A 12,662-nucleotide genomic window follows, 5' to 3' on the forward strand; every position below is an offset into this window, starting at 1 on the left:
GTGCTATGTTTGTGCTTTTTTTCATTCTGTTCTTTGGAAACAATTTCTCTTACTGCAGGTAACTTGTAAGGCCCTGTGTCAGTGCCTTTCCCTAAGCTAGGGGAACATTTCTGAGTCTGTCCTCTCCTGTTTGCTCTTCAGATTTCCAAACTATTTCTCCCCATCTATCTCTTCCTGTGTGATGCACTTCTTGTCTCTTCCTATTCTCTGCCACAGCTGGAGATTATCCTCCTGTGCAAACAAGTTTGTGCCTTTCTCATTAGAGTTTGCAGAGGAAGACGTTTCTTTTGCTGTGGCCCAGCAGTTCAAGCAGCACAGTTAAGGCACTTATGTCCTGGTGATGGCTATGTGTGTGACCAAACCTTTCCCTTTGGATGGAATTCTGGTTTAACTGCTGGCTGAAAAGAACTTCTATGGCATCCTTACAAAGTTCAAAGGCTGATGAGAAGGGGTTGAATCACCCTTATTGGTGATTGAAATTGTCCAGCACAGCAGATTTGCATAGCCCATATCTAATAAACGAACAGCTTCCTTCTAAGAATTAACAAATCTATTGGTATGATTTCTTATAGGACTAAATATATGTAAGTCATTATTCCCGATTAAGAAAAAAAAAATGATCAGAATTTAAAGGTCATTCGTGTGGATTGCTGGAGGGGCAAGGAGAAGGTTGCCAGAGCTCTGATGGTGGCCTGCTGGTGAACCATTGGGAGATGCTTCTCCCTCTCCCAGCTGGGAGAAACATGAAGTGATTTTCTTTAATTGAAAACTGCAGTTGTAAGTTCTTCGTGGGTTCTCCATTACTGCAGGGGGGTCTAGTTGTTGCGTTGCTTGGCTTCCTGGTTAGCTGATGGCAGTTCTGCACAAAGCAGCTCCAGTCATAAGGGATTCAGTGTCTTTGACACGAAAAGGCATTCAAGGTGGAGATGAACAGCAGCTCCATCACAGGGAGACATCTCACCTTTAGCCAAGCACTTGTATTTAAGGGGAGCATTCAAGAGAACTGTGAAAGTCTGGTGCTTACTGCAGGTTGTGGTCCCAGCTCTTGGGATCCCACTGGCGTCACTGTGCTGTGCTGTGTGCAGGCGCTGGGCAGCCAGTCCAAGGGGTCTGGGCCTGTGTGCTGAGGGCAAAGGGCTTGGGTGGCTGAGTTATGTCTGTGCCTGTGTGAGTTGTATGTGCTGATGGGCAAACATGGGAATTGGAGCAGTGGGGAATGAATCACAGTTTTTAAATTTGTGTTTAAAATTGAGGTTAATTAAATTGCCTTCAGAAATGTTTCAGAAGTTCAGTGTGGTAGTTCTTGAAAAGTACAGATTCCTTTTTATTCTGCAGGGTATCCAGTTGAACATCATAGTACACATTAGTATAGGATTTTCCTAGTGTATTAATTGCACAAATGTTAATTGCAATGGTTGCAACTTGAAGGAAATCTGTTACAGCTCTTCATTATTTTCTTTGAAGTTAGGACTGTGTGCTCTGATGCATTGTGCAAGAGAGTAAGAAGTGAGACAAGGAAGTTTTTGTGTCTAATATGAATCTGGAATTGGTGATTGAAGTGATCAAGCCTTGCTTGATTCAAAAGTTTCATAAGAAATGCAACTTTTATGTCTCTGCTGAGCTTAACCTGTGATAAGGGCTGAAATGGAGAATGTGATGCAGAGAAGTTGGCTGACAGGTTTTCTGGGCAATTGTGTGATAGCTATTTTTATTTAGGGAATGAGCTGAAGTGCTATGCTTAGAAGGAAAATTAACGCTCAGATTCAACCCCTGCGTGTCTCCTTCTTTCCCTGCCCTTTAGTGATATGCTCCTTTCCAAGGAGCTGTGCTGCAAGGCTTGGTCCTGGAGCCAGGTGAGACCATGCAGATCCTGGAGAAATGTGAAGGTAACAGTGGTGTCCAGGAGGCAACTCTGTTTGCTATGTAAGAATGTAAAAATGTTTGAATACAGCAGATCTTAATAAGTTGCTGTGGAATAATGACACATCAAATCAAAGCACTTGGATGAAGAACTAGCCTGACCCACGTTTTGTAGGAAAGGCTGAGCGCTTCTGGCACTAATGCAGCCTGATGGGGGAGGGTCAGGGTGTTTTAAGTTAACCATCCATCCAGAAAATATTGACCCCTGACCTGGTGTTGTGTTGCAGTTGGGTCTTGCAAGAAATTTTCATCACATAAAGTGTAGCCTGTGTTTGTTTTAGCCATATTTCCTAAACGTTACTGTAATGTGTTTTGATGAAGCATACCAGTGTTTATAGCTTAGGAATAGCCGAACACACGAAAAACATTAGTTGTGAAACAGAGAGATGCAATTTAGGAGCATGCTGAATCCCATGTTCTTTTTCTTCCTGAAGGAGAATGCCATTGTTAACATTATAGCTGTAAATACAGTTCTTGTGTGGCTGTAGATGTCTGTGTGTGAATAAACTGCACATCCCAATCCCTTGCAGTATTCCTGGGACTAATCTGGCTGAGGTTGTTGCATTTAAAAGGAGAACGTTTTTTATCCTAGCATTCCGAGTAAGCAAGTGGTGTAAAACATGTTTATTGAGAGAGAGAGAGGCTGTGAAGGTACAGTATGAGGATGTTTCTCTGTACGCTGAGGTTGAATAATGTTTTTAATAACTTTTTTAATCCTGAACAATTTAAAAACAAATTCAGAACCCAAATCCACAAATTCCAAACTCACATTCCACAAAACCATGGGGGTTTTTTTGTGTTTGTTCAGTTTACATTCCTGTTTCTTCTCCAGTGCCAGATTTCCTATATAAACATCCCTGCTGCTTGTCAGATGACTGCTTTTTCTTCTCTCATGCCTAAAACTGTCTTTTGCTTTTAAGGCTTTCCCCTTGCATTGAGGGGTTTTGTTCGATTAGCTGCTGACTGAACTCTTCAGTGAAAATGTAACTGAATATTTGTGATTCTTTTAGAAAAGTGGTGGCTTCCTCACCTCTACCTGTAAAGCTCTGAATGCGAGTTTTGCAGTTCAGTGGTGATGTTTAATCCATAGAGAAGCATCTTGTAAACAGTACATCTGGTATTGCATGTGCAAATTGATAGTATTTTATTTAAAAACAGTGTGGTGTAATGGCTGGCTTTCAGGTAGTGGTGTTCAGATAGTTCAGATAGTGGTGTTGATAGTGGTTGCTTTACCAGGTCTTGTGAACACCGCAAGCTCAGGAGAAAGTATTTGAAAAGAATAATATAACTCTGAAGGAATACAGTGATATTGTTGAAAGCAGGCATGATATTTTCAAACCATTTCAAGTAATCCGGGAAACTTCCAAAATTGAAGAAACAAAGGCATGGTATCCAAAGGAGCAGCTTGCTTACAGAAAAGCAAAAAGATAATCCAGTTTGTCTCGTCACAGTGTCACAGTAATTGGGCTGTGGGCTGTGTGTTTTTTCTTTAATTTGGAGGACAGTTCCTCAAAGGCAGTTTGTGGCAGTCTTCAGATCATTGAGGAAGGTAGGCCATCTAGTATGAGGTTTTCCTGTGTGCATGGAGGCTTTAGTGCACGTGGGTTGTTTGTTTGTTAAGCACACTATCCTTTTTTTTTTTTTTTTTTTTTTTTGTGAGGAACTTTTGGCATGAACTTTATATACCCAAAAATGATGGGTTAATTTTGCTACATCTGGAACTGCACAACGTGGAGCTCCTCTGTCATTTCCGTGTGCCGTCCTTGAGCATCACCAATACTTCTGGGCTGTGCCAGGACTGAATATGGGCTACCACAGAGGTTGTGAGTCCCTCAGAGCTGTGGGTACAGGGCTGGGCAGCTGCTCTTGTTGGCCTTGTGGGGTAGGAGTGGTACTAGGTGAGCTCTGGAGCTCCCCATCAGCCTCAGCCACTGCTTAACAGTGTCCTTAGTTGGAGTGAATTGTGCTTCATCTTACGCTGTGCGTTAATTGCTGGGGATTGTTTTGAACAGAGTGGGTACACTGCTGTTAACTCATGCGAATAAGGGTTGAAAGGATAGACATGCGCACGAATGTGCTAGTGACATGGAAAAGAGTTCAAGATAGATAAACAGCAGTGTTACCTGTGCTTCTGAACGTGGGTATTTCTAACGATAATGAGTTACTGAATAACTCTTACAGCAAGGACTGTTTCACAGTGAGTGGTGTGGAAAGCAGTTGTTGCATTTCAAGCACACTGAATAGAAGAGAGAATTTCCTGTGTCAGGTTCTTGTGTAGCTCTGCAGCTGACCCTTGTGGGCCTTTGCAGGGTGAAGGAACAAATGTGCTTACCTGCACATGCGTACAGGTATGTATATGTATGTATGCCTGTATTTGTGTGCAGTGGAGCTTTAAGGCTATTAATGCTAACAATAAATAACTGGTAACACACTAACAGATCCTTTTTTTTTTAATCGTAGTTGGGCAACTTTTTAAAAGCTGCATGGTATAATTTCTGTGTTAGTAGCAGCATTCATACGCCACACATGTAATATAGTTAGCTCCCTTGGTATCCAGCAGTGACAGCATGGCCAGATGAAGGCTTTTGGTGTGTGGGACACCTGAAAGCTAGCACTAGATGGTTTGTTTTGCAGTTTTGAAGAATTCAGTGCTTGAGAGTGGTATCTATGCCACGCTTCCAAGCCTCCAGTGAGATGGCCATTTTCCTCTGCCTTTTGTGTGCCTAGGGAGCATAATTCACTTGGCCCCACACAGCTGCCATGGAAAATATTGCCTGACTACTACGGACAGCAGGGATGACTTCTGGATGGCCTTCTGTGTGGCTGAGGCCAAGATGAAAAGCTGAGATCCGGCTGTGCTGCCGTGGCCCTGCTGGCAGCAGGCTGGGTGGCAGTTGGGTGCTGCTCCATCTGTCACAGCAGGCTGCTCTGGGCAGTGGGCGCCTTTGGGCAGCTTTTGAGGACTGCTCATTGCTGCCAGCCCTCTTCCAGGTCACTGCGCAATGCTAGGTGCATACAGATAGTCTGCAAGTGGCTTACTTGCAGATTAATTGGTAGAAGCAATTATTGATGTGTGCCAATGTGTCCAAAAGATAGCTGTTCTCCAGGTCTGATGGTTACTCAGAAGGCTGGAAAGACTTACTTATCTAAAATTCAACATAAGAAGCTAAGATACATTTATGTGTTAGATACATAATCTAATATATCTGTAAGATCTACAATATGCATAATTTAATTATAATTTCTTAATGGAATAAAAACTAAACGCAGTTCAAATGCTAGTTGTCGGTTGTACAGCTGTCACAGCGTTAGCTATCACGCAATTTCAAAATCTGATTTGTAAATTTAATCGTTAAGTGGTATTCAAGAGAACAGTTATCCTGTCATAATAGAGTTCTTTGGGTTTTTTTTGTACAGTTGTTGTAAAGAAATCATTTTTTTCCCCCAGTAAATTCTGCCCCAGAGTCCTTTCGATTAGAACTGCACTATTGCTATGACTTCTGAGTGGGACACATCTTTGTAAAAACTGCTTTTCAGTCCGAATATGCAGATTTCTAAAATTCCAACACTGTGGATTTCTATATGAACATGTCATTGTTCTTTCCCACTTCTTCAGAGGTTTTGCTGAATTGTAGCAATTCAGAGGAGATTCAGAGGAGCTGAGGAGAGAGCATTAATACTTCTTACGGCTGAAAAAGCTGTACAGGCAAAGGGAAGGGCAGTGACTTGCACGTGCTACCAAGTGCATTCTTCTTCAGCTTTTGTTACTGCCTACAGGTTGCCTACAGTGTGACTGTACATGTAGACAATGTGGTTTGGACATGAAATTGAAGTATGATGTTAGTAGCTGATGTAATTGTGAGAGTTTGGAAAGTGAAAATTTTGGGAAGGACGCAGGCTGAGGACGGCAAAGATGAGAAGGGTGTGACAGGGAAGTCAGGACTGAAGGGAGGTGAGCGACGTGAAGGAAAAGCAAACAAACAAAAAAACAGATTGAGAAATAGAGATAGTAAGGAAACTGGAATAACAGCAGCTGCTACTGTTGTGGCACTAGAGCAGGGCCGTAGGACCCAGAAATCAACTCAGAGAGAGACAGGGGAGCTGGAAGAGCCCAGGGAATGCTCCACTCCACTGGAATGAAAGCAGTGGGCAAACTGTAGAGAAAGAGGGAATTGTCTTTGGTTGCAAAGCCAAAGGATGGGAACCTGGGAAGTTTACCCTAGCAGATCCACTGGTTAAATTGCAGCTAGGGGAGCAGGATAAAAGGGTTTATCTTTTGGTGGGTATGAGTGCCTCTTATCACCCATAAATGATTTTGTAACAGTAGTAGGAGCTACTGCATAGTAAGAAAAGGCTTACTTTTGGGGATCGACTAAATGTAGGCTGAGAAAGCAAGTAGGAATACATAAATTCTTGTACAGGCCAAGTTATTCTGGCAAGAAATTAAGTAACACTGGAGCTAAGGATCAAACACTATTAACTGATTGGAAATTGTAAGTTTGCCTTTAACACAAACTGGGAAAAACAAGGTTGTAGCCCCAGAAGTTACAGAAATCTTAAATAAGGTCAGCTTAGGAGTGTGGGTATCACGGATACCTGGCAGAGCCAAAACTGCAGCCCTCAACAGAAGTTAAGTTAAAAGCAAAAGTTAGCCCAGTTCAGCGTAAAGCAGTGCCCTTTGAGGCTTTGTGACTGTAGAAGGATAAAAGAAATAATACATAATTTTTGGAGTTTGGATTACTAATTGAATCGAAATACAGCACTCCAAACCTGCCAATGAAAAATTGGAAAGCAAGTGCTACACTTTGGAACAAGATCTGATGGCAAGTAATAGAACAGTTCAATGCATACACTCAGTGGTAGCAAATCCATCCACTTTATTAACCGAGTTAAGGAATGAGTAGGTGAAGTTTGCCTTCTGGATTTGAAAGACGCCTTTTCTGCCTGGTTTGGCCAAAGGTTATTTGCCTTTGAACAGGAAAACTCCAATATGGGGAGAAAAGACTCAGTTAACCTGGACAGTCTTACCCAGGGTTGTGAGAACAGCTCAATGATTTTTGAGAGCTGCTCAACTCGTGAACCTGAGATTGGGTTCCTCCAACCCAAGGTAGAACTTTACTGCAGTACATAGTTGCCACAGGAGCAAAAGAGGACTGTGTGCAATGGACTGTGAGTTTGCTGAATGTCTTGGTTTAAATGATTATCGAGTTTCTCAACAGAAGCACAAATAACTCCATAGCAAGTGACGTATTTGGGATATGAGATTACAGCTGGACTTGAAACCTTAAGGACTGTCAGGAAAGAAGCCATGTGCCAAACCCCTGAGCCACAACCTGCCAAGGAACTCCGTACGCTCCCAGGAATGACAGGATGGGGCTGACTGTGGATACACAGCTACGGACTGTTGGTAAAGCCAAAATATTATATGAAATGGGAAGCAAGGAGGGCATCCCCCAGCTGAAAGAGGAACTTGTGAAGGCCCCCTGCTTTGGGGCTACAGACATGGCTGATCCCTTCTGGCTGTTCTCGCATACAAAACAAGGAATAGCCCTGGGAGTCCTTGCCCAGAGCCGTGGACTCTATCAAAGGGCAGTGGCACACTTCTCCAGACAGCTTGATGAAGTGAGTAAGGAATGGCCGGGGTGCTTGAGGGCGGTGGCTGCGCTGGTACTCAACATTCAAGAAGCCAGTGAAGTTATGCTAGGCCAACGAATAATATCTCATACAGTGTCTGCTGTATTGTAGGTAAAAAGAGGGCACTGGCTCTCACTCCAAAGGTTCCTGAAATACCCAGCCATCCTGGTAAGGCAGGATGATGTAGAAATAATTGTAACTAATATTGTCAACCCAGTATCTTTCCTTAGCAGAACTCCTGGAGAACCAGCATTTCACGACTGCTTTGAAACAACTGAAGCTGCATATTCCAGCCAGTCGGACCTGAAGGACAAACCCTTAGAAGATGCAGAGGACAGCTGGTGTACTGACAGCAGTTTTGTGGGACAAGGAAACCGTAAGGAAATGCAGTAGCTGCAACTGACAAGATAATCGAAGCACAACCATTACCTGAGGGGACTTTGCCTCAGAAGGCTGAAATAACTGCCTGGACGAGAGCCTTACTTATATTACATATGCTGATTACATATTTGGGGTGCTACATGCTCACAGTACCATCTGGAAAGAGCAAGGATTGCACACCCAAGGAAAACAGCATGATGTAAATCTACTGAAGAGCGTGGCTATTATACATTGTAAAGGACATCAGAAGGGTAACACTGTACAGGAAACTGGAACTAAGATGGTGGGTTAGGTGGCAGAACAGGCAGTTGAAGAGGGCTTTAATTCCAGACGGTAAACTTAAAGTCTCTGAAGCTGAGTCAGAACCTGTAAAATACTCTAGAAAGGATGGGAATCTAATTAATGATTTAGAAGAGAGGGCAATGATGGCAAACTGATTTCTCGGAACTCTATAGGCTATAGTGAATATCTCTGCAACTCTAGAAATAGTAGAAAATGCCACAACAAACACATTACGAGCAATCCAAGAAGAGGTATTCTCTTTGTCCAAAGTGGTACTCCAAAACAGGATACAATTAGATCTGTTAACAGTTAAAGAAGGAGGAGTATGCACAATAATAAATCAGAGTTGCCGTGCTTATGTAAATAAGGATCTGAGAATTGGAACAGACTTAAGGAAAATCTGGGAGCAAATAAAAGTCCTGCATAGGACAAGTATCGATAACAGGACTGGGAAACAGATCTATGGGGCTCACTTACTAGCTGGTTACCAAATCTAGGATGGTTAAGGTGGCTTTTCTTGACATGCATCGTACTGGTACTATTGGTGATCCTTACCTGTAAGTAATGAGGTGTTCTTTGTGCCTGTGCCGGAATACTAGAAGGGAGTATGAGATATGGAAGAGACATGAGTTCAGAGAAAAGGTGGAAAGTGGGGCTTATTTCACATGCTAAGAAAGAGTAATCTAGCAGGTGGAAATCCTGCTAGATTAAAGAAAAGGGGGAACTGAAATGTGAGAAGGGCCCCATAAGTGAAAGGCTTCACAGTGACTGAGAATAAGGGGGGTGAATGGGGATGGTTAGAGATAGTTTATAGAAGCAAGAATGTAGACCTTGTTAGAAAATAAGGGATGGCAGACACTGGGTCGTAGATAGTGAGGGAGATGAAGGCCATGCAGATAAGGGTTTGAGAACAGCCCGAGGACATTTGGCAGGGAGGTGATTAGATATCCATGTGGCAAGAAGAAACTGTTTTGGGGCGATGCCTCCCCGAAAGGTCAGAAGTTTACAGGGAGAAAGGTCAGAAGCCTTTGCGAGGAAGACGACAATCGTCATCCCACGACCCACTACGCACGCGCAAGAGGGGAGGGTCTGCATGCTAATGAACTCTTGGGGGTGTAATGAGTATGTATCCGAATTCTGGGAAGGTTATTGATTATCTATTAGTTTGGTCTGGGTCTGTAGCACAATTTTTCTAGGTGGTGTGCAGGTTAGGAGGAATGATCCCTGGTTTCTGTGCAGCACTGATTAAAACATATCTGCTTTATAACTACTGTGTGGTTATAGGGTTTGATTCCTCATGTCAGTATGGTATGGTGCAGTCTGTGGAAAAGCAAAGGTGGAACAGGGCTTGAAGATACAGCAACTTGTCCAGAGCACACTGCCATGGGCATACAATTCATTCTGTTTTCTTCTGCACCACTTGAGTTCAGCTTTGTGCATACTGAAAGCTAAAAGCTCCAGGTGTTTAAAATCAGTTCAGTTAAGAAACTGGGGAATTCTTGCAGCAGCACTTTGTTGGGGTGACAGAGTGAGGAAGAGAGAAAGCACCAATGCTGAGCAATTGTTGCTCAATTCTCAGCATGGTTTTAGCCACCAATCCACAGTATGCAGGCTGATGTAAACTGCGTTGCCTCCATCCAAGCCCCACACCCTGTGCAGGGGTTCATTTATTCAAAACCAGTTGGAGTGACCTGCTTGCCTTTGCCTGGGCTGGGCAGAGTCAGGCAGCTTGAGTCTGTTCTGAGCTACTGGAAAAGAAAGTGAGGAAGCAGTATGTGTGTCCATGAAGTGCAGCCTTTCTCTGTAGAAAACCTCCATCCTCTAACTCAAGTGCTCCATGCTAATGTCATCTGTCCTCAAATTTCATGGTTAAACCGGGTGGTGTTTTTAGAGCTTTTTAATTTTTTTTTTCCAGATGACTCCCTGTGTTGCAGTGACATTAACCCCACCTAGAGTGGAAGTGGAAGTAATTGGGTTCTTCTGTTTCACTGGTAGCTTTGGCTCTTAGTCCTGATGTATTGTCCTGTCTGGTTCTGCTATCTGATGGGGGGTGCAAGAATGTTAATTGGATTTGTGAAATGAGATCCTGAAGTCTTTTCTTGAGGCATGCATAAGACCAGACACATCCAAAGGATTTATATTGGTTTAAACAATGTTAGAAATGTATCGTAATGACTTCTCCTGTCTGTAAAAGAGCAAGTTTCTGAATTTCTGAGTTTTTCATTAGGTAAATACTAGGAGGAGACTCCTGTGCCAGCACATGGGAAAAATGATTGCAGATTGTGCACTGAGCACATCTTTAAACAGTAGCTTATGATTGTTAGAGAAGTGACCGAGTATACTGAGCTGTTTTTATTCCTGATGAAAGAAATAGGAGCATTCCAAGTCCTTAATTGCTTGTCATTGTTGCAGAGCCAAACAAAAAAATATGTTAAAGTCTGACCTCTGTATTGACAGTGGTTTTTGAGATGATCTCAGTGATTGCAGTTTCTTGTCAGCTGCTTCACTGTAACATAAGCAATGACAGAATGTAATGTAATGTGTTTTCTCTGGTTTTAGAATGGTAGAGGTGTTTCCATTAAGAAGCCCAATGTGAAGGTAAGTTTCTCCACTTACTGGTAGATTATCTCTGCTTTGCTGTTGCAACCCTACCCAAGGTTGTGCTTACCTTTCACTTCTCCATGTGAGGAGATTACATTTATTTCCGTAATGTAGAGAGCAATTTTTGTCACCCCCAAAATCAGAAATCTTCCCCATATGCACAATTAAATCTTTCTAATACTGATAAGTCTCATCCAGTTGGACCTTTTCCACGTGACTCCTAGAAAACCTTAGAAGGAGGCTGATCTTATGCTGCTTAGTGAAGCACATTTAATAATTTGTGTTATCATTTTAAGATAATTACGGAAAAGTGTCTGATGAAAAAGGGTGCTTTGTTTCAGACTTTTACCATTTAACTACTGCATGTGGTTATTTTCCAGTTTTACCCATTTTGTTTCTTGAACTTTTTTGACTGTCCTGATGAGTGCATGTGTATTTCTGTAAATGTATGTATCAGGACATGTAAATACTTTCCTCCTTTGTTGTCTTCTGGTATAAATACAGCTTGTATTTAAAAAGGAAAAAACATTGGATCCCTCATGTTTCAGACTACTTTTTTTCCTGTTGTTACTGGAATTGTTTCCTCTCCTTGGAACAGCCTGTGCTTGTTTTGTGTGTGCTGCTACCTCTTCTGCTTGAGTACATGCTCACTTTTGGTCAGAGAGCCCTTCAAACCTCCCTTGGTTTCTTAGGTAACAGCACAGGATTACAGAAGTACAAAGCATGGATTTGAAGAGAATCAGGCAAGAAACTGAAGTAGCTATTTTTTTTTTTTTTTCCCAGATTTTGGTAGGGCTGAAAGTATTTTTTCCTCCTGAAGCTGTTACTTGTTTAACCTCTTTTTAATTCCTCAGTGTCTGTCTTGCCTGTCAAGAGGGAGGAATTTTCCTTAACATTTTGAATACAATTTTCTTAAAATTCCTTTCAAAACTCTCAAAATGCTGAAAAAAATGTCTTCCTGGATTATTACACAGTGTTGAAGTTCTAAAAATTTAAAGCTCACATTTGATTACAGAAATAATCGTGAGTGGCTGACTGCTGTTCTTCACCTGCAGATTAACGGTGCTGATATTGTGTTCCCCACACGTCCTTACAAACCAGCTGAGCCTGCTCTGAGCGTTTGGGACTTTTTTTTTTTAACAGAGGTGATGGAGTACAAGGATGATTTTGGTTTAAATGACCTATTTTCTCATGAGATGAAACATAGAGAACTTGATAGCACAGGCAGAGTTGGAGTCCCTCTGTCATGTGAGCAGCAGAAGGCTGCTGGAGCTCTTCTGGGTGGGTTTGGGCAGTTTTTTGCTAGAAGGATAGCCCGGTTTTATGCAGGTAAACAGAATACTTGTTTCTTCAGTGAAAGACTGGGATAGGGGCTAGACACAAATTGAATGGTGGATGTTTTGTTTTGTTGCTTTTTTTTTTTTTAAACCTAAGTCCTTGTCACTGAAGGCAATGTGGCATGCTGAAGAGGAGGCCTGGAGTGGTGCTGATGTCATGCTGTGAGCTGCACAACAGGCACTGGAGCTGGCTAGTTTACATCTCTGCAGTCAGCGTCCCTGGTTGTTACTGCTCTTCCTCATTCCTTTCTGCTAACTGCAAGCTACTCATTTCTCAGAGCTCTTTCTACTTGTCACACTTCATGCCTGTTTGCTTGTCACCTGTTAGCATGCCGTTGGGCTCAGATGCTCTTTGCAGCATGAAAGTTTGCTAAATGTAGATCTCTTATTTTGATCATGTCCATTCAGAGGCAACAGCATGTAAGCTTAGCATGAGACTTCTCATTTGGTCATAGTTGGTTTATCCATTGTTTTTATACCAGAAGACATTCCACACAGAACAGTGTT

At 42.4% G+C, this 12,662-nt stretch overlaps 1 long non-coding RNA gene across 1 annotated transcript in view; it reads left to right on the plus strand.

Moving 5' to 3' along the window:
• LOC125686700 (uncharacterized) overlaps positions 1–12,662 on the plus strand; it is a 67,660-nt gene that overhangs the window by 14,442 nt on the left and 40,556 nt on the right. The window contains exon 2 of the long non-coding RNA XR_007373870.1: positions 10,777–10,815. This is a non-coding gene — a long non-coding RNA (uncharacterized LOC125686700). The remainder of the gene's footprint in view (positions 1–10,776; positions 10,816–12,662) is intronic.

This window comes from Lagopus muta, chromosome Z, assembly GCF_023343835.1.
Source record: "Lagopus muta isolate bLagMut1 chromosome Z, bLagMut1 primary, whole genome shotgun sequence".
In the NCBI taxonomy this organism is placed as follows: Eukaryota; Metazoa; Chordata; class Aves; order Galliformes; family Phasianidae; genus Lagopus; species Lagopus muta.